General features: G+C 41.6%; 1 protein-coding gene and 1 long non-coding RNA gene across 3 annotated transcripts in view; one reads left to right on the forward strand and one right to left on the reverse strand.

Annotated features, from left to right (window-relative positions):
* The window catches only part of LOC131224724 (receptor-like protein EIX2), a 190,394-nt gene that overhangs the window by 63,336 nt on the left and 101,003 nt on the right, over positions 1–26,055 (forward strand). The window lies entirely within an intron of this gene.
* On the reverse strand, positions 181–8,595 carry LOC131224736 (uncharacterized). Of its 2 annotated transcripts, XR_009161164.1 has the most exons (4): positions 8,432–8,595; positions 8,208–8,276; positions 616–661; positions 181–343 (listed from the first exon to the last, which is right to left on the reverse strand). It is a non-coding gene; the product is annotated as an uncharacterized LOC131224736 (long non-coding RNA). The 2 variants fall into 2 exon arrangements; XR_009161163.1 differs by having other exon boundaries at positions 8,208–8,595.

A 26,055-nucleotide genomic window follows, 5' to 3' on the forward strand; every position in this document is an offset into this window, starting at 1 on the left:
GGTAAGAAGACACTTCCACCATATGTTAAGGGACACCCATGTAACAATCGGACCTCATCAAATGGGCCTTATAGATATATATATATATATATATATATATATATATATATATATATATATATATATATATATATATATATATATATATATATATATATATATAAGAGAGAGAGAGAGAGATAAATAAATAAACAACATTCAAATATAAAATAGAACAAGCAACATAATGCTAACATGGAATGAAATGTGTAAGATCTCACTTGACCGGATTGCCAACTACAACCTCACTAACAGCTCGAGCCACTACTCATCCTGAAAAAGCACTAGCCCCAGATATGTAAACCTGCAACCACTCGGCTGATTCATACTATGCATCAGTCCTATACAAAAATCGGCCAAGTTTTGCATTGACTTGGCCAATCCACCGGGCCATGAAAACTTAGCCGAGTCAATATTTGTCTTATAAAATTGTTTAATAAGAACCTTTTTTTTTAGGTGAAGACCTTTTCTTTGCTACTACAATAGTCACCAGAGGCAATGACAAGTACTCAAGAGGACGAAACTGTCAAGTGATGTTGAGAAAAAACTTGTCAAGGATAAAACCGCAGTACTCACCTTAGTCAAGACCTGCTTTCTGCCTTCTATTGTTCAAAATCCCATGCTGCACAATTCCATTGCCAATGCCACACAGAAAAAAAAAAAAAAAAAAAAAGGGAAAGAAAAAATCAACTAATAAAAATATTTACACCAAGATTTGACTGTCCATTCAATATAATGCCTTATATCTAGAACTGAGCTGAATTCCATTGCCAATGCCACAAAGAACTATTTGCCAACATGCTAACTATTATAAAAGAATTCAAAGAAGAAGGTACAAAGTGAAAATCACAAAAAACAATGGGGAACAGAAAAATGAGAAATCTTGGTATGGAAACAAGATATTCAAACAATCAGTTCTACCAAATGAGAAATTGCAAAATCTGTCTTCTTCGACAGATATCAGTAGAGCACCAAATACCATTCTAAAATATAAGATTATTACAGAGAGAGCCACCAATCAACACAATTTCAAACTTCATTTATTTAATCAAAATACCGATATATAGAGAATGACTTAGAAACGGTGTATAAGGTGGAAAAATAACATCCTACCATATAATCACATGTAAGATGGAGCCATCCATTGTAGTATCCAAATCAAATTTCAAAATTCAAACAAAACATTTTCCAACATAAGCTGGCAACTGTTAAAGTTAAAATACATTTTCCAAGAAAAATCAGAAATTCTTATTGGGGATTGGATGAAATGATGCTTGGTTCTAATTGAGTACCTGTAATAAACTTCTCCTGCATTGGAGTCTGTGGCTAGTCTAATTATTGATTCCACAAGATAGTCATCAACGTTAGAAGTATTTATATATACTTGTGATGAAAAAGAATGGGTTCATTTAAGATAATACTAGAAAGGAGTCATCTTCAAAGTAACATAGGCACAAAAACATGTGACTGTACCAGACAATTAAACCTGTCACTGTTGGAAAATCCGACATGGTGCTGTATATGACTATGTGATAGTGTTGAAACATATATTATTTTTATGCTGATGCTGATGCTGATGCATATAGAAAACCTATCATCATCCAAGGAAGGTGATATCAATACAACAGGGAACAAAACAACCTCTTTTTCTTGGAGATAATTGTGTAAACTCATATCATGAGGAAAACTGGAGTGTGCAACATTCTTTAAGTGATTAGATTTGTAGAAGCAACACTTTCATGGAAGAAACTCAGATGCCCAAAAACAAATTCCAAAACCATTAATTAAGCGGTTTTTAGAAGCGCAAGTGAATTGAATTACGACCATTGTTTCAAATGGAGAAGATGAAAGTTATTAATGTTTCCCAGTAATGTGAAATAACGAAGAATTATCCATTGCATTGGTCCCTTACGTCACAGGATGTGATATTTCTTTCACAGAAAAATAACACAACAATACCCTCATCTTGAGGCGTTCGATTTTTGCTCACATGTGGATACCACCATTATGTATAAAAGGTATCCAATCTGTCCAGAAGGGTCACTCCATACTTCAACTTCAATTAGAGTTGAAGGGCTTCTTCCTCATTACAAACACTACTAAAAATTATCATTTTTTGACATTTCCTATTTGACTGAACAACACACTTCCAACTTGATTCTGTTGGGCACAATCCAAATGAAGTATATATTTTTTAAATATTGTTAATATATACGATTATTTTATAGATACAATGAGTTGCACCATACACAACCTAAAAATGGTTATCTTTCAATGAAAATTTAATGAAATTTTATTGAGAAAACAGAGGAAAGGAAGCAATGAAGGAACGTAGACAATATACAATGGAGAGGCTAAATGTTCCAACCTAATTTCCAAGAATCAAAATTTCTATCTAAGATCAGTGCAGCAACAGCTGACTGAATGGTGCTTCATATAGATTTACATCCAGAACCTGTATATATCTTTCAATTTCAATGATCAAACTATCAAATCCCGACATCAGGACAAAAACCAACTTCCAAAACTCTATGAAGCACTCAATCAAACAACTGGTGTGTACCATTGCTTTGAAAAACAACCAAAACCAACGTTTCATATTGCCAAAAAAAATAGAGAAAAAAACTCTGATATATTTATGCATGAATTTCCTCTGATTTTTTCAATGCTGCTCAACAAGAACAACAAAACCAAGTGTCTGAATCTTCCCATCATTAGTTGTATTGTTAAAGAAGTTATTGAAGAAAAGACGTTACCAGGTGCATGCACCCAATTTTCTTCTTGAAAATTACATGGACCAGGAAAGTTACAGTGCATTTGAAAGTACAACCACCAAAAAATCTTTCCGGGTGCTCTCTAGCAATGTCCTAAAAACTCAAAGAAACAAATGATGAGTGTTCCCAAACTGAAGGGGTTCTAACTCAACAATCAACCCCCTTATGGAGAAATATGAAATACATAGAGAAGTAAATGAAAGGGGGTGTTGTCAGATGTCTTAAATCTGAAAATTACCGTGCACGACCGGTCGTGGGAGTTACACGACCAGTCATAGCCTGCTCGACTCAAAGTCCAGCGACTTGGGTCTTTTGATGTCCGGGATGCTCGACCGGTCGAGGGGATGTCACGACCGGTCATAGGGGTCTTACGACTAGTCATGGCCATCCTTCGACCAGTCGTGGTTACGCAGATTCATTCTGTGATTTTGCGGATTGCGAAAATCTGAGTCCTTTCGCAACTGGGATGCGAAAGGAAAGTTGCCTAAACTATAAATAGGTGTCCCTAGGATTTTTCTAGGAGTGGAAAATTATTCGAAAGCTTTCTAAAGGAGTTCTAGGGTTATCAAAGGGTGTAGTAAGGGTAAGATTCAAGGTTGATTGAATCGGGTAAGTCCTCTCTCTTGTAACTTTCTTTTCATAGTGGATTTCTGTCGCTTTGTGCCGTGATTTTTTTCCGCAAGGGTTTTCCACGTTAAAACTTTGTGTTCTTCCATGATTGCTTGTTACTATTGAATTGTTATCCTATATCTAGATCTGTGTGATTCCGCAGAGCAAATCCCCAACAAGTGGTATCAGAGAAAATCGTTGGGGCACAGATCTGAATCTGCAGGATTAGTAATACTAGGAAACGGCAAGTTTGTTATTGAGAAGTACTCAGGCAAAAATAATTTTGAGTTATGGAAGGTTACGATGATTAGCCTGTTAACCAAGCAAGGCAAGATTAAGGCTCTTGAGGAGCGGAAATCTACCATGAAAGATGATGAATGGGAAAACCTTGATAGTAATGCTTTAGCCTCTATCCGTTTATGTCTCACGGATGAAGTTCTCTATAATGTTTTGAAGGAGAAAACTGCGGCTAGTATATGGACAAAGTTAGAGAACATATATGCAGAGAAGTCCTCTGAAAATCGCCTACACTTGAAGCTACAGTGTTATTCCTTCAAGATGACAGAGGGTGGAGATCTAGAAGCCCATATCAGCAACTTTAATAAATTGATGTGCAAATTGCTGGATATGGAGGAAGCGGTCAAAGATGAGGAACAAGCATGTATATTGTTGAATTCTCTTCCTGCATCAAATGAGTCTTTCAGGGACACGATGTGCACCGCAAATAAAACCCTAAGTGTTGACACCATTATCTCAGCCCTTCAAGAAAAAGCTATGAGAAAGTTAAACGGTGACATGGGGGCATCTTCCGATGCACTGATTATGAGGGGCAGAGATTCTGAGAGAGGTACAGGATCCTCAAGACCTAGATCCAAATCTAAGGGTAAGGGCAAAGGAAAATTAAAGTGTTGGAATTGTGAGTTATCTGGACACATGAAGAAGGATTGTAGAAATCCTAAAACGAAGAAAGAAAATTCAGCGGCTTCTTCCAAGGAGGCCAATATGGTCACATCTGATGAAGAATCAAGTGGTGGTGATGTTCTGTCTGTTTTCATGATTGGTCACTTACACAACAATCATAAAGATGAGTGGATACTTGACACAGGAGCATCTTATCACATGACTCCTCATCGGAGTTGGTTCGCCAGTTACAAGGAATGCGATGGTGGACAGGTTTTTATAGGCAATGACAATGCTTGTAATGTTGTGGCTATTGGTACAGTGAGTATCAAGATGTTTGATGGGATGGAGCATACTTTAACTAACGCCAGGCACGTTCCTGATATGAAGAAAAGTCTGATTTCTCTCAGTGCACTCGAGGCTATAGGGTGCAAGTTCACTGGTATTGATGGTGTCCTTAAAGTTTCAAAAGGGGCACTCGTAGTTATAAGAGCGCAGAGGCACGGAAGCCTTTACAGGTTGATTGGGAGAACTTCAGCAAGTGGAGCGGCAGCAGCTATTGCAGACTCCATGTCTCTACGTATGTGGCATGCTCGTCTGGACCACATGAGCAAGCGGGGCATGAAGGTACTTTCTGATCGGTGTTTGATTCCAGTTTTTAAATTTTTTAATTTAGATATATGCGAGCATTGTATATATGGTAAACAATCTAGACTGTCTTTTAAATCTGGAAAACATGTTTGTAAGGGAGTGCTTAATTATGTGCACTCTGACATATGGGGGCCATCGCCAGAAGTTTCCATTGAGGGGTCGTCATGGTTTGTTTCATTCATTGACGACTACTCCAGGAAAGTTTGGGTTTACTTCATGAAATGTAAATCCGAAGTTTTCACCATATTCAACCAATGGAAGGTAATGGTGGAAAAACAGTTAGGGCAAAAAATAAAGATTTTAAGGACTGACAATGGTGGAGAATTTACTTCCACTGAATTTAATTATTATTGTAAGGACGGAGGGATCATCAGGCACAACACAGTGCACCACACGCCCAAGCAAAACGGTGTGGCTGAGCGAATGAATCGGACTCTCCTAGAGAGGGCCAGATGCATGTTAAGTAATGCTACGTTGGGCAAGGACCTATGGACTGAGGCCGTTAACACGGCTTGTTATTTGGTGAACCGTTCTCCTTCAACGGCAATTGAATGTAAAATCTCAGAGGAAGTATGGAGTGGTCAGAAACTCGACTACTCAGATCTACGCATATTTGGTTGTGAGGCTTACTCTCATGTACCGTCAGTTGAGAGAGATAAGCTAGACCATAGGGCCAAAAAGTATATCTTTGTCGGCTATGGCATTGGTGTGAAAGGTTACAGGTTATTCGACAAGGTCACACGCAAGGTCATCACTAGCCGTGACGTCAGATTCGATGAAAGCTCCCTATTTCGCAAGAATGATCAAAAGGAGCAAGAGGAACCGGAAAAGGTGATCGTAGACGTCCAGATTGATACAGATGATACACAGGCAGAGACAGATGCGAAGACAGAGGTACATGATCAGGTGGAGCAGCCACCTGTGAGAAGGAATCCACCGCGTGATCGCATGTTACCGGCAAGATATAGGGACGACTCCAATATTGCATATGCCCTCATTACAGATGAGGGTGACCCATCTACTATTCAGGAGGCTCTTGATGAGCCTGATGCAGAAAAGTGGAAGGCGGCTATGGACGATGAGATGGACTCGTTGCACAAAAATCACACATGGGAGCTGGTGGAGCTTCCTATGAGCCGAAAAGTGATCGGATGCAAGTGGTTATTCAAAAAGAAACAGGATAGATACAAAGCAAGGTTGGTAGCGAAGGGTTATGCTCAGAGTGAAGAAATCGATTTCACAGAGATATTCGCGTCAGTGGTTAAGCAGGTATCTATCAGATTCGTATTGGCGCTGGTTGCCCAATACGATCTCGAGGTAGAATAGATGGATGTGAAGATTGCATTCCTGACGAGGAATTGGAAGAGCAGATCTACATGAAGCAACCAGAGGGCTACGAAGTTAAAGGGGCAGAGAAAAAGGTTTGCAGGTTAATGAGGTCATTGTACAGCCTGGAACAGTCGCTTAGGCAGTGGTATAAAAAATTTGATTCTTTCATGATGAGTCAGAAATTTGCTCAGAGTGAATACGATCACTGTGTCTATTACAAGACACTAAGTGATGCAAAATTCATCATCCTAGTACTGTATATTGATGATATGTTGATCGCCTGTCATGATATGTCTGAAATCAACGTACTGAAGACTCAGTTATCAGGGACATTCGAGATGAAAGATCTGGAGGCTACAAAGAGGGTTCTCGACATAGATATTCATAGAGATGGAGAGAGAAGCAGGCTTTAGTTATCACAGGCAGAATACCTTGAAAAGGTATTGATCAAGTATGGGATGGATCAGGCAAAGTCGGTGAGCGTTTCCCATGCGACTCACTTCAAGCTTTCCTCAGAACAATGTCCTAAATCCAATGAGGAAAAGCAGGTTATGTCTCATGTGCCCTATTCGAATGCAGTTGGCAGTTTAATGTATGTCATGGTCTATACGAGACCGGATATTTCACAGGCAGTTAGTGTTGTGAGCAGATACATGTCAAACCCCGGCAAGCAACATTGGGAAGCGGTGAAATGGCTACTTCGATATATTCTAGGTACGAAAGACTGCGTCTTAACTTTGTAAAAAATAGGGACAAAGTTGGTAGGGTATGTGGATTCTGACTATGCAGGCAGTATAGATTCCAGGAAGTCTACTTCAGGATACTTGTTTATACTTTCAGGTGGAGTAATCAGTTGGATGTCGAAGCTTCAGTCTGTGGTGGCTCTTTCCATGACCGAAGCAGAATATATGGCAGTGACGGAAGTGATTAAAGAAGGTGTTTGGCTCAGAGGCATGATAAATCAATTGGGACTTCAGCAGGAGGCCGTGCTGGTTAATTGTGACAGCAAGAGCACTATTAATTTGGCTAAAAATTCTGTTTATCACTCACGTACTAAACACATTGATGTTCGTCACCACTTTATCCGGCAGGTGCTTGAGGAAGGAGGCGTTACACTGGAAAAGATTCACACTAGCGTGAATCCAGCAGACATGCTCACTAAGGTCGTTCCTATCAAGAAGTTCAAGTTCTGTGCAACTTCTCTGGGCTTGGCAATAGCGTAAAAGAAGGACGAAGTATGAACGAGAAGCGTTGATTAAAGCTATAATGCGATGAAGAGATAAGAGAAGAGATCCAGGAGCTATACGGTTGAAGATTGAGGACATGGTGGAGATTGTTGTCAGATGTCTTAAATCTGAAAATTACCGTGCACGACCGGTCGTGGGAGTTACACGACCAGTCGTAGCCTGCTCAACTCAAAATCCAGCGACTTGGGTCTTTTGATGTCCAGGATGCTCGACCAGTCGTGGTTACGCAGATTCATTCCGCGATTTTACGGATTGCGAAAATCTGAGTCCTTTTGTAACTGGGATACGAAAGGGAAGTTGCCTAAACTATAAATAGGTGTCCCTAAGGTTTGTCTAGGGGTGGGAAATTATTCTAAAGCTTTCTAAAGGGGTTTTAGGGTTATCAAAGGGTGTAGCAAGAGTAAGATTCAAGGTTGTTTGAATCGAGTAAGTCCTCTCTCTTATAACTTTCTTTTCATAGTGGATTTTTGTCGCTTTGTGCCGTAGTTTTTTCCCGCAAGCGTTTTCCACGTTAAAACTCTGTGTTCTTCTGTGATTGCTTGTTACTATTGAATTGCTATCCTAGATCTAGATCTAGATCTATGTGATTCCGCAGAGCAAATCCCCAACAGGGTGCACTAGCTGCAACACAAAAATTCCCAATAAATTACAAAAATACCTAAACCGATCCTCCTTGTTGCTGCATAATCCTAACCGCTCACTGATGCCAGAATCTCCACGACGATTCCTACCAGAATCAAATCAACCAGATGAGAATTAGATCTTCAGGTCCCTAAAACTCTCTCCATACTTTTCACAACAAAAACCTTAAATCCAGCTCCAAAAACCACTTCTGATCCTCAGAAAAACCACAAAAACTGAAAAATCCCTCAAAATAAGGACCAGATCATAGCGTCAACCACTCTAAGCTTGCAAACTCCGATCGTTGAAAGATTGATCAGATGAAAGGCTCGAGAATCATTGTTCTTGTTGTAGGTAGATGTAATGAGTGAGAGAGAGAGACAGAGAGAGATCAGGAACGAGAGAGAGAGAGAGAGAGAGAGAGAGAGAGAGAGAGCATATTTGGGATTTGGGGGTTTTTTGGGCACCGCTCTATTTTTAAGCGGGCCCCCAAATTTAGGCCAGGGTCTGGTATGGCTCTGTGGGCCCCACCATGATGCGTGTCAAAAATCTACCCATCAGTTAGATGCACCATCCCATGGTGGGCCCAAGGATTAAAAATCAAATCAATCTATGACTTGTGTGAGCCACACCACATACAAAAGTTGAGAGGGGTTACCCTCCATTAAAACATTCATAATTATTTTTTGGGCCCACCGAGATGTGGTCCACGAATCCAGCCCATCCATTATGTGTGTGCCACTTGGATGAGGGGTTATACCAAGTTTCAGATGCATCCAAATTTTAGGTGGGGCCCACCAAGTGCTTTTATATGTTTTAGGCATGTCTTCACATGATTTTAGATGGTATGGCCCACCGGAGTTCCGTATGGGCTGATTTTTGGGATATCCCATAATTTAAAGGGGACCCATCAAATGCATGGTGTTGATGTTTGACACATGTCATGGTGGGGCCCACACGCTTGACCTCATGGGGACAGCATGGATTAAACACAAAGGTCAAGCTGTGTGGGCCCCACCATGACATGTGTCAAACATCAACACCGTGCATTTGATGGGCCCCCTTTAAATTATGGGATATCCCAAAAATCAGCCGTATACGGAACTTGGGTGGGCCATACCATCTAAAATCATGTGAAGAAATGCCTAAAACATATAAAAGCACTTGGTGGGGCCCACCTAAAATTTTTGTGCATATGAAACTTGGTCTGACTCCTCATCCAAGTGGGACACACATGATGGATGGGCTAGATTTGTGAACCCCATCTCGGTGGGCCTAACAAATGATTATGAATATTTTAATGAAGGGTAACCCCTCTCAACTTTTGTATGTGGTGTGGCCCAAAAAAGTCACAAATTGACTTGATTTTTAAGCCCTAGGCCCACCATGGAATGGTGCATCTGACTGATGGGGTAGATGTGGGCACACTTTGATTTATATATTGTATATCCATATGATCCATTTGTTTTGCCAACTCATTGTATGATATAAGCCCAAAAATGAATCATATTCAAATATCAGGTGGACCACACCACATGAAAACAATAGTTATTGGTTATCCATCATTAAAATCATTGTAAGGTCAACTGTACTATTTATTTGACATCCAGTCTGTTTATGAGGTCATACGGGCCTAGATGAAGGGGAAAAACAACAATCATCTCGATCCAAAACTTTTATGGCCCCCAAAATGTTTTAAAAAGTTGACGCTCATTCAACATTGTTTCTTGTAATGTGGTCTATTTCATATTAGGATATGCCTCATTTTTTGTCTCATGCCATAAGATGATCTTTAAAAATAGATGGACGGCATGGATTAAACACGTACATCATGGTGGGGCCCGCAGAGCACCAACCACCAGTCATTGGATGGTGTCAGGGGGAGTAGCCAATCTGTTCCCCTTATTTGTGGTATGGTCCATTTAATCTTTGGATATGATTCATTTTTTGAAAAATTTTCTAAAATGATCTCGAAAAATGGATGAACGCCGGCATGGGTTGATCCCGAATTTTCGGTAAAATTTTCTCGATAATTTCAAAATGCTGATTTTTTTTCATCAAAAGCATCATTTTGTTTTCAAAATTTTTCTCAAACATTGTTAAAAATTTTCAACTTCTCAATATTCTTTTTCATGTGATATTACAAATCATTTAAATATTACTTTTTAATTATAAAAAACAAAAAAAAAAAATCACTCATATAATATAAAAACTATATATATATTTAGAATATTAAAAAGATATAAATGAAGAGAAAACACAAACATCAGCTTGATCCAAAACTTCTGTGAATGTTATTTTTAATGGCGGATGTTCAATCCCCACTTTGTAGTCCACTTAAGCCTTTGACCCACCCCATTTTTTAGTTAATATCTTAAAATGATCCGATAAAAGCGTTGAACGATATGGAGAAAGTCAATCCATGACTTGGGTGGGCCAAGAGCTTAAAAATAAAGTCAATCATGACTTGGGTGGGCCACACCACATAATATAGTAGAGAGGGGTTTCCTTAAAACATTCATAATCATATATTGGGCCTGCCTAAATGTGATTCACATATCCAACCCACTCATTATGTGTGTCCCACTTGGATGAGGGGTCATAGCAAGTTTCAACCGCATCCAAAACTCATGTGGGCCCCACCAAGTGCTTTTATATTTTTTAGGATGTCTTCACATAGTTTTAGATGGTATGGCCCACTTGAGCTTCGTATACAGATGATTTTTGAGATATCTCATAACTTAAAGGGGACACATCAAATCCACTATGTTGATGTTCGACACACATCATGATGGGGCCTACAAAACTTACTAGCATCAATTCTTAGGTTCTCATGAGGTCAGTAACTTGGGTCACAATTTTGACCAGAATATTTGACCCATTTTACATGTCTGGTCCATTCACTCTATTTTACTGATCAATACTCTCAATTTGACTAGTTACTCACCTCAATCAAGCTACATATGAGAAAGATATTGGGCATACAAGATTAATCAACAATTTCAGTGAAATTTGATTTAAACATCTGAAATTATTTACTCTTCAATTTGAACTGATTAGATTGTCAAAAAACGATTAAAGGATCAATTAGTGGATGTGCCTAATAATTTAGTAATTTTATTTTTCACAAATAAATTTCAATTTCCTTTTAAAAATAACATTTTTTTTTCAAAATGTATATTTTTTTTACTCTTTTAACTAAATATCATTTTTATTATAAAATATTTCAAAAATATTTAAAATACAAAATTTGAATTTTTATTTTCAAAATCTCAAAAAATTTCTCATATTTTATTTTTTTCTCAAAAATTTCAAAATGCCGATTTTTTTCTTCAAAAGCATTATTTTGTTCACAAAATTTTTCTTAAACATAGTTAAAATTTCTAAACTTTCAATATTCTTTTTCATGTGATACTACAAATCATTTAAATATTACCTTTTAATTTTATATATATATATATATATATATATATAATTATTTATAGCCTTTAGCGATGAAACTTTTTGTAGCTAAAAGTCTCATCCACGTTTTTCAGCTATGAAACTTTTTGTAGCTAAAAGTAAACCTTTCAATTTTTTTGAAAAATTGTTTACAGCCTTTAGTGACGAAACTTTTCATAACTAAAAGTAAATTACAGCCTTTAGTGACGACAATTTTCGTCGCTAAAAGCCTCATCCACGTTTTTTAGCTACGAAAATTTTCGTAGCTCAAAAAAATTGTTTACAGCCTTTAGTGACGAAACTTTTCATAACTAAAAGTAAATTACAGCCTTTAGTGACGACAATTTTCGTCGCTAAAAGCCTCATCCACGTTTTTTAGCTACGAAGATTTTCGTAGCTAAAAGTAAACCTTTGAATTTTCTGAAAATTTGTTTATAGCCTTTAGTGACGAAAGTTTTCGTCGCTAAAAGTGTCATCTACATTTTTTAGCTACGAATATTTTCGTAGCTAAAAGTAAACTATTTGAATTTTAAAAAAAATTGTTTACAGCCTTTAGCGACGAACATTTTCATAGCTAAAAGTAAATTACAGCCTTTACCGACGACAATTTTTTTCGCTAAAAGTCTCATCCACGTTTTTTAGCTACGAAAAGTTTCGTAGCTAAAAGTAAACCTTTCGAAACCTTTGACAAATTGTTTACAGCCTTTAGCGACGAAAAGTAAACCTTTCGAATTTGTTGAGAAAATTGTTTACAGCCTTTAGCGACGAAAATTTTCATCGGGAAAAGTCTCATCCACATTTTTTAGCTACGAACATTTTCATAGGTAAAAGTTAAATTGTTTATAGCCTTTAGCGACGAAACTATTCGTCGCTAAAAGTCTCATCCACTTTTTTAGCTATGAAACGTTTCGTAGCTAAAAGTAAACCTTTCGAAGTTTTTGAGAAATTGTTTATAGCCTTTAATGACGAAAATTTTCATCACTAAAAGTCTTGTTTACAGCCTTTAGCAACGAAAATTTTCGTCGCTAAAAATCTCATCCGCATTTTTTAGCTACGAAAATTTTCATAGCTAAAAGTAAACCTTTCGAATTGTTTGAAAAAAATGTTTACAGCCTTTAGCGACGAAAATTTTCGTCGCTAAAAGTCTCATCCGCATTTTTTAGCTACAAAAATTTACGTAGCTAAAAGTAAACCTTTCAAACTTTTTAAAAAATTGTTTACAGCCTTTAGCGAACACTTCAATACTCAGTAGTTATCTTGTCACCCAATTTAGTATGGACACTAACCTAGCTTACTTGAATGTTCACCCTCATTCTAACCTAAATCCGACCATTAGGTTGATGGGAATCCACTATTAGAACTAGAATTTTAAAAGTATGGCCCACCTAAGCCTTAGATCTACCTCATTTTTTGCCAGATGTCCCAATAAGGCAAACAAAACTCGATAGACGACATGGATTCGATCAAAATAATCACAGTAGACCTATAACATCCCGAATTTTCACGGCCAGAGTTTATACTCGTGCCCGAGGAAACCGATTGTTAATAATATATAACTTGGATGCTTTTGAAAATCGCACCCTATTTTTTTCATTTGGATCACATCCAGTTACATTCAGAAGGTAGCATTCATAAGAATAATACTAACTATATTGATTATACTTCATCAATGTAAAAAGAACAATGAAAGGCCTTCTCAATGGAAGCTTATTACATTCATCGAGTTCACAGCGGAAGAATAAAACTAAATCCTAAGTTATCTTTTTGTTCTTTCAAGATAATCTTCCTTAGGGAGAATATTCACTAGGTCTTCAATTTGTATGTCACCTGCATAATCTGTACGGTTGGGAGAGAGTCAATGTCGTACTCATAGTAAAGGTTATCCTTTAAGATTAACAATAATTCAAGAGATTCATAACAGGTAAAGTAAGGGTCTGATATGTCCCGTGCTCCACTAACAGGAGGGTATCAGCATGCGCAAACAACCTACGTGAGATGAATGCCTACCAAAGTATGTGGGGCACATCATACGTAGTGATCATCATAATGTGGAATACAATCTATAGATAACCGACTCGACCCGCACTCTCACTATATGGATATTCACCGACATGGTCGACGCTACTATGGATTTACGAGAACTCCTCAGAATGCACAACACATGGGCTGGGTGATTTACGTGACACAATTTGTTCATGGAGCGACTATTTGTGACATGCAATCCCGGATTGATGTGACGCTGTTGCGACTTTCACACATCGATTTGTGCACAATTACCCGAAAGCTCAAGGACTTATGTGCCCCAAGAGGGTCACTACCCAGAGCGCATTACGTCTATGATAGAATATTTGAATCACTAGTTGTGATACATCTTACACATCACTTGCACTTACAGAGATAAATTGAATCTTAAAACATAAAACTGAATCTGAATCATGAAGGATATAAACTGAATTATGGAGGTCCTGGAATAGCGAGACATATGCCTAAGCTATAAAGATAGACAGCACAAGGTGTCACGCCCCAAACTCGAAAAACAGGCTCACAAAATTCCCGGTCGTCGAATCCGGCGCCGACAGCCTCCGTAGTACCCCATTCTCGGATCCCGGTACTCACAAGCTAGATTCCGATCCTGGGATCCTACAAGGAGGATTTTCGGTATGAATTTTTTTTGTAATGGAGCATAACCACAAGCATAACCAAGTCACCAAAACAACATCACCACGTATCCACTATATCAAAAAAACTTTTAAATACAATGCGGAAAGGGTAATACAAGATGATCAAAAGCTCTAAAATGATCAGATGCACACTCATGCCTCAGCGCTGCTGCTATCCAATGCTACCTGCATGCAACGGTCGTGCATAAGCTTTTAAAAGCTTAGAGGGTGGTGTAAGTGTGTGCGCAATGCAAGCGCCAAGTGTGCAATATCAGAGTAATGCGGAAATATGGGGTAAGTCCATAAATGCTATCAGCTATACCAAAGCTATATAATGCAAGGCATGAATGCTATCGGTCATACCAAGGCCATGCAATGCGAGGCCTATGTAGCCAAATGTCATATGCGAGATGCAAAACAAGCATGTCAGTCCTCATTAAGTACACATATCAGTACAGTTCCTCTCTGGATATCACCGGGGTCTAATACACCTTACACTGACTGCCTCCTCCCTAGCTGCACAGTCAAGCAAGTGGAAGAGACCACACTATTCGCCTGACCAGTAGTCTGCCAATACCTACCCGGCTCGTCATTAGCGGACTCATTTGCGAGTTGGTCAAACTCAGCCTAGCTTATAGCCCCCTCACTCGGGCGGATAAGGCCACACCCCCTTCTAACCGACCACGACACAGTGGGAGAGGCGGCCTACTGGTATTCGGCACTCGGGCGCTCGTGTATCCACTCAGTCTAGACGTTGAAGCATCTCCTGGTACCAAAAAGGTTCTGAAATTTTCACCCAAGGACATCCTAAGTGCCCACAATGCTAGAGCCATTATTTTCGGTATCCGATACGACCATCCACGATGTGCTTGTGGAGGCCACAGTCCTGATGTCGCTAGGGCGTACAGTGATCAAGTCACACATATACAGAATGCATAAGTCACATCGTCAAATCATGTAGTAATCCTGTGCGTACCACGCACTCATGTGGGGGCACTCCGTCTCATAAGGAGTCCCGTAAATGTCTCAGCCCAATGGCTTTGCTATGATCAAACATTCCTCATATCAAGCATATATATGATGTGCATGGGCATGAATCATAGAGTTATACTAAGCATGTTATAAAGTGATGAATTATCAACAAGTATGGGCCTATCAATGGGCCCTAAGGAGAGTCATAATGTGGACATTTAACCAACATTATTCTTACAATATGGACGTCAAACCAACATTGTTCCGTAGGCATGGCCTCCCATAAAACATCATTACACAAACCATAGGGAATCACACATTGCAATGGACCTATATACATCTCATTGGGCCTCAACCCATAGGCCTCAAATACATCAAATGGGCTGTATCATATGGGCCTTATATAATCAAGTGGGCCACATCAATGGGCCTTAGAATACATTGCAATGGGCCATAACCCATGGGCCTTGAATACATCAAAATGGGCCTTATAACATAGGCCTTACATTCATATCAAGGTGGGCCTCAACAACGGCCATAAATACATCGAATGGGCCTAATCACATAGGCCTTATGTACATCAAATGGGCCACACCAATTGGGCCCCATGTCTATACTCAAGTGGGCCCCAACAACGGGCCATAATACATCAAGATGGGCCTAATCCGATGGCCTTATATATATACCAAGGTGGGGTCCACTTGGACTGTAGATCTGTCTTATTTTTAGTCTCAAGCCTGTAAAAAGAACTTTCAAAATGGTTGGACAGTTTGTATGCAACACAAGCATCATGGTGGGGGGGTCCACATGAAGGCCCACCATCATATATATATATTATGTATAATATAATAGATAATTTATATACAGTATATATATACAATATTATATATAATATAATATTATATATATACATATATATACAATATTATATATAATATAATATTATATATATACATATATATATATATATATATATTTGCGCACACACACGCGCACACACACACGCATACACACACACGTGCACACACACCGTCTCCTGGACGATGTGGATGGAACACGGGGGGGGGGGGGGGGGGGGGATTGGTTTCACTGTCCACTGTCAGTGGACGGTGAGAATAAACACATACATCACTGTGGGTCCCATGTGGGGCCCACCATAATGCTTATATGCCATCCCATCTGTCCATAAGGTCACGCAGACCTAGATGAAGAGTAAAAACAAATTTCATCTTGATCCAAAACTTTTGTGGACCCAAAAAGGGTTTCAATGGCAGACGGTTCAACCCTACTGTTTCCTATGGTGTGGACCACTTGAGCTTTGGATGGGCCTGATTTTTGGAGGGCAGCCCGCTGTCCTAAGGGCCCACGGAGTGGATACATAACACACATCATGGTGGGGCCCATGGCTGGGACCGTGGGTCCCTGTTCGTCCGTCCGCCAGATGCCGCAGGCGCTGCCTGTGCCTCTGGCAGCAGTAGCGCCTGCTGCATGAATTTTTTTTTGGAAATCGCATTTTTTCACGGTTTTTTCGTGGTAGAGCCCGCATCAGGTGAATCCGACCCACCCAATGGATTCCATAGTCCATAATCCACCCATCAAGCCCAATATTGGGCATCTTTTGGCGTGTAAAAAAATTCAAGTGACTTTAAACGGTGAGAATCAGTGTTTGCTAAGGTATGGCCCACCAGAAAGTTGGATCAGCTTCATTTTTCGGCTCAACGCCTAAAATGAGCTGGTAAATAGGATGGACGACGTGGATTGGATACTTACATTAAGGTGGGGCCTACACAAGCGGTCCACTCAAAAGCTTGAATAACCAAGCTAATATTTGTGTTTTCTTTCCACGTCCAGCGTCCTTGGATGCTAGACGGTCTTGGCATACACATGCATAAGGTAGGCCTTGCTCGGGTGGGCCACCAAATGGATGTGTGGTATGGATAAAACATACATTAAGGTGGGGTCCATCCAAGTGGGCCACACACTACATCATCACTCAACAAGAATAAAAGAAAGAGAGGGAAAGAGAGAGAAGGAGAGAGAGATCGAGTGATGGAGGGACCCCGGCACTATGGGCCCTCCCTTCCATGTTTACAACATAAATTAAAGTGGATCACAATACATATGGCCCACCGATTCGAAATCAATGGTGGAAATCCTTTCTCCACCAAAATGTACGGTCTAGATGACCCTATTTATGTAAAGAAGATAAACATCATAATGGGGTCCATGGAGAATAGCCCCATTATGGAATGATCATGAGGATCAAGGTGGTCCATCGGCCACATCAAGGGTCCAAAGTGAGATCCATAACATCAATCGGTAGGCCTCACTTGGCTCATTATCAAAACATATATATATATATATATATATATATATATATATATATAATATCTAGCCTAATAAGCATCCACCGATTGATCTTCTTAGTTCGTTGGAAAGCCAATCTCCTTATCCTTCACTTTGATGGAGGGTGATGAGGGATGGATGGCTAGGATGAAGGTTTTGGGATGGGAAAGTGGGCCACCAAAAATCACTTTTTCTCTCTTAAAAATGGTTGGACGTGAGTTCTCTTGCTTGCTTGGGATAGAGTGTTGAGAAAGAGAGAGAGAAGGGGTTGTAAGGAGAGAGAAGGGGTTGTAAGGAGAGAGAGTGATGGGTGATGGAGTGATAGATGGGAGAGAGGGATGGGTGTGTAAGGACTTTGTTGACTTTAGGGGTAGATGATGTAAGAAGGGTATGGGGTGTGTAAAAAACTTTTGACTTATGGGTTGCTTGGGGATGTGAGTGAGGTGATGGTGTACTTAACCCTTAATGGGATTAATTGATTGATGGATGTGACATGTTGTACAGATTCTCTTGGGATTGCAACGCACAGTGTTTTCTTCGAAATAAACGTCGGCCCACATCTTCCGGCCAGGGTATCGCATCGATGCGTGAGTCACGGTGTTAGAACCACGGCGACGGTGCAGTCGCAATGATATAAGTCTCGGATTAAGCCGACTCAAATTTACGGGATTCGACTTACGGTCGCGCGCAAACGTCGATTATACGTCGCAAGTTGCCGAAATTCGACGGAAAATATCGCAGGAGTCGATGGAACAGTATGGACTAGGATACGGGTCTTACACAAGGCCAACATAATAAAGAGAAGAGTGACAATGGTCAACTCAATAAAAGTGGTAATGGCCAAAATAATAAGAAAAGAGTGACAATGGTCAACTCAATAATAAGGAGAGTGGCAATGGTCAACTCAATTTAGAAACGAGTGGCAAGGCCAACTCAAATAAAAAGACGAGGCAGGGGCAAGGCTTGTCTCCATGGCCTCACATAAATTCAGAGAAATTACTTATATTTGACATCATGTCATAATCCTAAAAGGGTCATTAGTTGTGATGATATTAACTAAATCAATTGGTAGGATAATTCTCAGAAAAATATAAACATGGAAGGCAGGATGAATCACATCATTAAAGGTATGAAAAGGCATGATAACTCTGATCATCAAAAGTATGAAAATGCAAGATAATTCATATCACAAAAGGCATGGAAAGGCAAGATAAACATAGTAACTTAAATTAGTGTAAGCTTAAAGAATAAAACCCTCACCTTTAAATTGAATCGTCCTCAATTAAGGCTAGATGTCCATGTATGCCCCTGTATATCAGACTATATCCTAAATCACATGGTTTGAACAAATAGGATTTATCTAGGGTCTGTTTATGTTGATGTTAGAATTAGATTTAATAGTTGTAACACTTCTAATTAAAACCTTACCTTTATCCGAACTCGACTCTGACTCAGTGAGTCACACTACAATGCCTTCTATCTTTCTTTCTCTTCCTTCTTTTGGATTGCTAAGATCTGAACATCAAGGAGATGGGCCGGATGTAAGACCCGTGTCTTAGCTCGTACCGTTCCGTAGGCTTCCGTGGTCTTTTCAGTCGAATTTCGACGACCCGCAATCTTTTATTGGCAGTTGCGTGCGACCCCGAATCGTATTTTGTATTCCAGAGTCGGCTCGACCCGAGACTTATACCCTGGCGACCGCGCCGTCGCCGCGGTTCCGATATCGCGTCTCTCGCACTGAGGTGATACCCAAGCCAGGAGATGTAGGCCCGCGTTCAGTTCGAGGAAAACGCCGCGCGCTGTAAATCCGTAGAGAACCCATCACATCAATCACTTCACTTGTCAAGTACACCCATCAAGTCAAGTACCCTACCTATCCCCAAAGTCAACCTTCCCATCACCTCACCATCCCTCTCTCCCATCACTCCCTTACATCACTCCTTTCTCTCTCACTTCACTCCATTCCAAGCAACACCCATGTGTATCCAACGTCCATGGCTTCCATGGGGGAGAAGTTAGTGTGGCCCATCTTCCTACCACCCAATCCCACCATCCAAAGTCCATCTCAACCATCGAAGTTCGTCCATTGGAGCTCTATGATTCGTTGGTGGAAGAAGGAGGAGAAGATCATAGGTAGGTAATCTTATGCTTTAATTTGTGATTTAAGGGCCCACTTATGGTGGGACTCATCTTGATATATGCATCGTATAAGAGGGCCCACAGTGGCGGGTCCCTCCCCTTCTCATCGATCTCTTTCTCTCTCTCTCTCTCCTTCACTTTATGATGATGATCAGGCCTTGTGGCCCACCTTGATGGACCCCACCATAAGGTATGTATTTTATTCGGACCATCCACCAGGTGGGCCCACATATTTGGCGAAATCCCACTACAGCGTGAGTGTGATGCGGCATGGAGGACGCTGCTGCCAGCGTCCACATAACGCTGCTGCAAGCAGCGTCTGGTTTATTTTAAGTAGAGAGGAGAGTGGGCCCACAACGGCCCCATACATGATGCATGTGTTTAATCCACACCGTCCACCCTATTTCCCTGCTCAATTCAGGCGTTGAGCCGAAAAACGGAGCCAACTCAAATCTTCGGCAGGCCATGTTGTTGAGAATAGTGATATTTATGGCTAATATCTGTTATAGCCCACTGCGATGTTTCTATACATCAAATATGTTGAATATCGGGCTTATTAGACCCATCACGAGCAGGTGAACCCAGTGGACGGACTGGATTGTCTTGATGTGGGTCCCATATATGAATAAAAATAAAAAAAAAAAAAACAAAAAAAAAATAATGTCACTGCAGACCTGTTGCTGTCAGCGTCCAGAGGACGCTGCAGCAAGCAGCGTCCGCAGCCTGGTTGGTCGCTGGAAGTGTGGACCCCATCTCTGGCCCCCAGCGTTATGCATGTGGAGCATCCACACCATGCATTTTATTGGGCCCCTTCTAGTGTGGGCCACCCCAAAAGAAATCAGCTGTATGTGGAACTTAGGTGGCCCACGTCACTGGAAACAGTGGGATTGACGTTTACCATTGAAACTCTTTTTTGGTCAGATAGGTTTTGGATCCATATGAAATTTATTGTTCATCTTAATCCAGGTCTCTGTGACCTTATGAATGGATTGGACGGTGAATAAACATTATGGTGGGCCCTACGTGGGACCCACCCTTTTTCATGTGTTTTCTTTTTTCTTTTTTTTCTTTTTTCCTTTCCAGCCGTCTATCCGTTCCTGACGTTGGAGACTTTATATGCATATAATATCATATATTTGGGGGGCCACGTGTGTGGACCCCACCATGATGCACATGTTATATCTATACCGTCCGTCCGTTTTGGAAGCCGTGGGACCCACTCCACACATGCTGCACATGTGGAGGTGGGGCCCACATCGATGTATGCATTCTGTATCCACGCTGTCCGTTGGAAGGACAGTGGATCCCAGCAGCAAGATGTCGTACTACGACAGCAAGTTTCGTGGACGTGGTCCACATGATGTTTGTATTTCATCCACGCCCTCCATCTACGACGCCCACCATCATGCACGTGTGGCATCCACGCCATCCAGATAGGGTGTGGACCCCACTTTTTATGTGTGTGCTTACATCCATGCCATCCACGTGGGGCCACCTTATTGCTGTGGTCCTTCCACACCGTCCGTCCATGGCCCCGCAATATTGTATGTATATATTGTATTCCCACATTGCCCATCCTCTTGCGGGACGTGGGACCCGCCCATACATACTACACGTGTGAGGGGTAGGGCCCACCTTATGGTATGTGTTGAATGTGCACATCGTCCAGTTAGGACTGTGAGAACCGCCGTGATGGATGTGTTTCATTTGCACCATCTATGGACCCCACCTGATGTGTGCTGTGTCCAGCACATGCACGTGGACCCCCACCAGCAGCATGTGATGTATAGACACCGTTCATCAGCTAGACGAGCAAAGAGTGACCGTCCATCAGGTGACCATTCGCTAGTGGTCCCGTGTCAGCCGATCAGAGGGTCTGACACAACAAGTATATATATATGCTTGTACGTGTGGTATGTGTTGGATCCCAATTGTCCATCACCATAGGGCCTACGTAACGTATTTATTTCCTCCACGCCGTCTGGACAGTGCTAGACGGTGCTAGAAATGTTTGGATGGTGTTGATTTACATGAGAAGTGTTTGGATGGTGCTGATTTACCTGGATAATGTTTGGACAGGGCCGATCATCATTAGTGGGCCATGTGCCCCATGGAATGACAGTGTACATACACATGTTACACCGACAATTATTGAAAGGAATTTTGTGGTCCAAGCCCACTTGAGATCCATTGGTGCGGCCCATCCATGAGGCCTATCATGATGTATATTTGAGACCCGTGCGATAGGGCCCACTTGCCTTGTATTTAAGGCTCATGTGATGGGGTCCACCTTGGTATACGTATTCTATATTCGCACCGTCCAAGGGCCTACCATTGATGCATGTATTGTACATCTACACCGTCCATTTATGCGGCCTCCCGTGATGGATGCATTATATATCTATACCGTCCATTGATGTGGCCCACTTGATGTTTATGAGGCCCATTTGTGCGGCCCACTTGATGTATACGAGGCCCTCTGTGATATATTTTCGGTCCACTTGATAAGGCCCTTCATGATGTATTTTCGGCCCATTTGGTAAGGCCCACTGTGACGTATTTTCGGCTCGATAAGATGTATATGTGGCCCTTTTGATGCGATCCACTTGTTGTGTGAGGCCATGGGCCCACCATATGTTTGGCCCTATGTAGGCCACTCCTTGGGAGCAATGTTAGTTAGATGTCCACATTGATGGGTAATGATGGTTAGATGTCCTCATGTGACCTTCCCTTAAGCCTTGTTAAGTTCATTCTTACCGATTCCGATTGTTATGACCGATTATCGTGACCGATTTGCCGATTCTGATTATCGAGTCTCGATTGTCGTGACCGATCTGCCGACTCTGATTTTCGATCGATCCTAATTGTCGTGACCGATATGCCGACTCTGATTATCGATCGATCCCGATTATCGTGACCGATTTATCGATTCTGATTATCGATCGATCTCGATTGTCATGACCGATTTGCCGACTTTGATTTTCGATCGATCCCGATTGTCGTGACCAATCTGCCGACTCTGATTTTCGATCGATCCCGATTGTCGTGACCGATTTGCCGACTCTAATTATCGATCGATCCCGATTGTCGTGACCGATTTGCCGATTCTGATTATCGATTGATCCCAATTGCCGTAGCCGATTCCGATTGGCGTGACCGATTTGCCGGCTCTGATTATCAACCGATCTCGATTGTCGTGGCCGATTTGCCAACTCTGATTATCGATCGATCCCGACTGTCGTGACTGATTTACCGATTCTGATTATTGATCGATCCCGATTGTCGTGACCAATTTGCCGATTTTGATTTCGATCGATCCTGCTTGTCGTAGCCGATTGCTGATTCCGATTGACGTGACCGATTTGCCGACTCTGATTATCGTGACCGATTTGCCGATTCTGATCGATCCTAATTGTCGTGACCGATTTGCTGATTCCGATTGACGTGACCGATTTGCCGATTCCGATTGTCGAGGCCGAGTATCGACTCCGAATTGTCGAGGCCGATTGTATAGGTCGATTCTGATTGCCGAGGCCGATTTCGATGGCCGAGGCCGATTGTCGAGACCTATATGAGGCCCATCGTGATGTGTATTAGGCCCTTGTGTGAGGCCACGGGTCCACTATATGTTAGGCTCTATGTGAGCCATTCCTTAGGGGCAATGTTGGTTAAATGTTCTTATTGTAGAGGTTGATTGTCGATGCCGGTTATTGATATCGATTATGAGTATTTGACAGCATAGCATTATGATACATGCTCATACGCATCATCTACATATTTGTTATGAGATGTGGTTGACCATTGCATATGTCATTGGGCAGGTTGTTATGAGACTCCCTGATAGGCAGAGATTGTCTCACCTGAGCACATGGTATGCGTAGGAGTGATGCATGATTGGATTGTATGACTCATGCATTTTGCATTGTGATCACTATACGCCCTAGCGACATCAGGGTCGTAGCCTCTACAAGTATTTTGTGGATGGCCAGATGGAACACCGGAAATCTGTTCTACATGGGGTGCTATAGATATCCCTGGGTGAAAGTCCCTAAACCCTCTTGGTTCCAGAGGTTGCTCCAACGTCTAGACCGAGTGGATGCATGAGCGCATGAGGGCCGTATACCGTTAGGCCGCGTCTCCCACTGTGTCGTGGTCGGTTGGAAGGGGGTACGGCCTTACCTGCCCGAGAGGAGGGGGCAATGCTAGGCTGAGTCTGACCAGCTCGAGGAATGGGTCCGCTATCGACGAGCCGGGCCCGATATTGGCAGGCGGATAGTGAGGTCTCTTCCACTCACCTTGTTGCGCGCGATGGGGCGGCAATTTGGTTTAGAGTGTAATAGACCCCGGTGATTTCCCAGAGAGGAACTGTACTGATATGTGGACTTATTGAGCAGACGTTGCATACTCATTCATTCATTCATTCACTATCCACTCAGGCTGGTGGTGTGCAACTATTTGTTACGTGTACATTCGCATGACTAGGATTTCGGTTGGGCGCGCGACTAACCTGAGATCAGGAGTTTACCACATTGAGTCTGACTATCCAAATTTAGGTATGGGACTGGTTTGGATAGAAGTCCCTTGTGATGGACCCCGTGACCTGCGATACTACGTACTATCATCCCGACTTCACACTCCAGCATGGTCATTCCATTCGCACCACATATCGCATTACATCCACCGCATATGGCATTTCGGGTTACTATGTTTATGCATTATATGACCCAAATACAATTGACGGTATTCATGGACTCATCAGGATTTGTATATTGCATTGTATCAGCGGCATCTGATATTTGGCTTATTGTCTCCGCATTGCATAGTTGATTTACATTGCTTCATCCGTATATGATATTGTTTTTATTATATTTCTGCGTCGCATAGCCTGGATAAGACTGATGGTATCTATGGGCCTATTAGCATGTCTTCGTATTACTCTGATTTCGTATGATTTATGGTCTTGCTAGTGTTTCTGATATTGTATGATTATGGGTTTTTCAGTATTTCCGCTTACTCTGATTACTCTGATATTGCTTACTTGGCACTTACGTTATGCACACACTCTCACCACCCACTAAGCTTTCTATAAGCTTATGCACGATAGATGCGTGCAGGTGATGTTAGGTGGCAGCAGCCTTAAGCCTGGAGCGTGCAGCGGTCGTCTGAAGCCTTGATTTATTTTATATATGTATTTCCCTTTCAGTATTGTACTCAAACGATTATATTAGTGGATATGTGATGATGCTGCTGCTTTTTTGTGATTTGGGTAATCTTGTGGTTATGCTCATTACGAGATAAATGTATGTTGGAAAATCCTCCTTGTAGGATCCCAGGATCGGAATCTGGCGTATATACGCTGGGAGCCGAGAATGGGATACTACGGAGGCTGTCAGCACCCGATTTGGTGGTCGAGAATTTTGTGAGCCCGGTTTCCGAGTTTGGGGCGTGACACCGGACTTGGGTAGGATAACTAAATCGACACTCCAGCTTTCCAGACTCAGATTAACTCAGCCGAGTTGACACGGCGCGTCAGAGCTCCTCTTCTTCTTTCTTTTCTTCTTTTCTTTCATTCTTTCTCTTTTCTTTCTTTCTCTTTTCTTTCCTTCTCTTTCTTTCTTTCTTTCTTTTCTTTCCTTCTATTTTCTTTCTTTCCTTTCTTTCTTTCTTTCTTCTTCTCTTTTCCTTCTTTTCTTCCTCCCCTGCTGGATGGCAGCAGGCCTACTGTTGCTCGGCTACATGTCTTCTCTCTCTCTCTCTCTCTTTCTCTTTCTCACGTTTTCTCCTTTCTTTCTCCTTCCTCCGCTGGACAGGACGCCCCCTTTTATAGGGTGGGTGCTCTGTTTCCAGCAGAGTCTCGTTCGGAGACGAATTTCCGCTCCTGCGCAGCGAAACCACGGAAAACCTGCGTTTGATCCGCGGTTGGCATGGATGGCCTACCAATCCGACCAATCTGACTTCATGGGGACGGTCGAAACTCCATTTCCCAACGTCTAGACGGTCTTAATCATCATATTGATTCCAGATCCGATCTTGTTTCTAGCTGGTTCGTCCGGGATGCTCAGACTCAGCTCTTGTGCGTAAGGCTGCAGTGGTGTCTGTGGGGCCCACATTCTCCAGTGTGTTGATAAATCCACACCCTCCATTAGATTTCCCTTGAAATACTTGCCGAATAGGGTGCTGTAGGGATCGAATCCGTGGTGACCCGCAAGATCTCCCTATGGTGTAATCTATCTTACGCTTGAATTGGTGAAGCCGTTCTCGTTGCTTCTTTGCAAGTTCTCCCTCTAGGCTTTGATCAGACGGTCCTTTGGAGGTAAATGGACGGTC

Source organism: Magnolia sinica, chromosome 14 (assembly GCF_029962835.1).
Source record: "Magnolia sinica isolate HGM2019 chromosome 14, MsV1, whole genome shotgun sequence".
Classification (NCBI taxonomy): domain Eukaryota; kingdom Viridiplantae; phylum Streptophyta; class Magnoliopsida; order Magnoliales; family Magnoliaceae; genus Magnolia; species Magnolia sinica.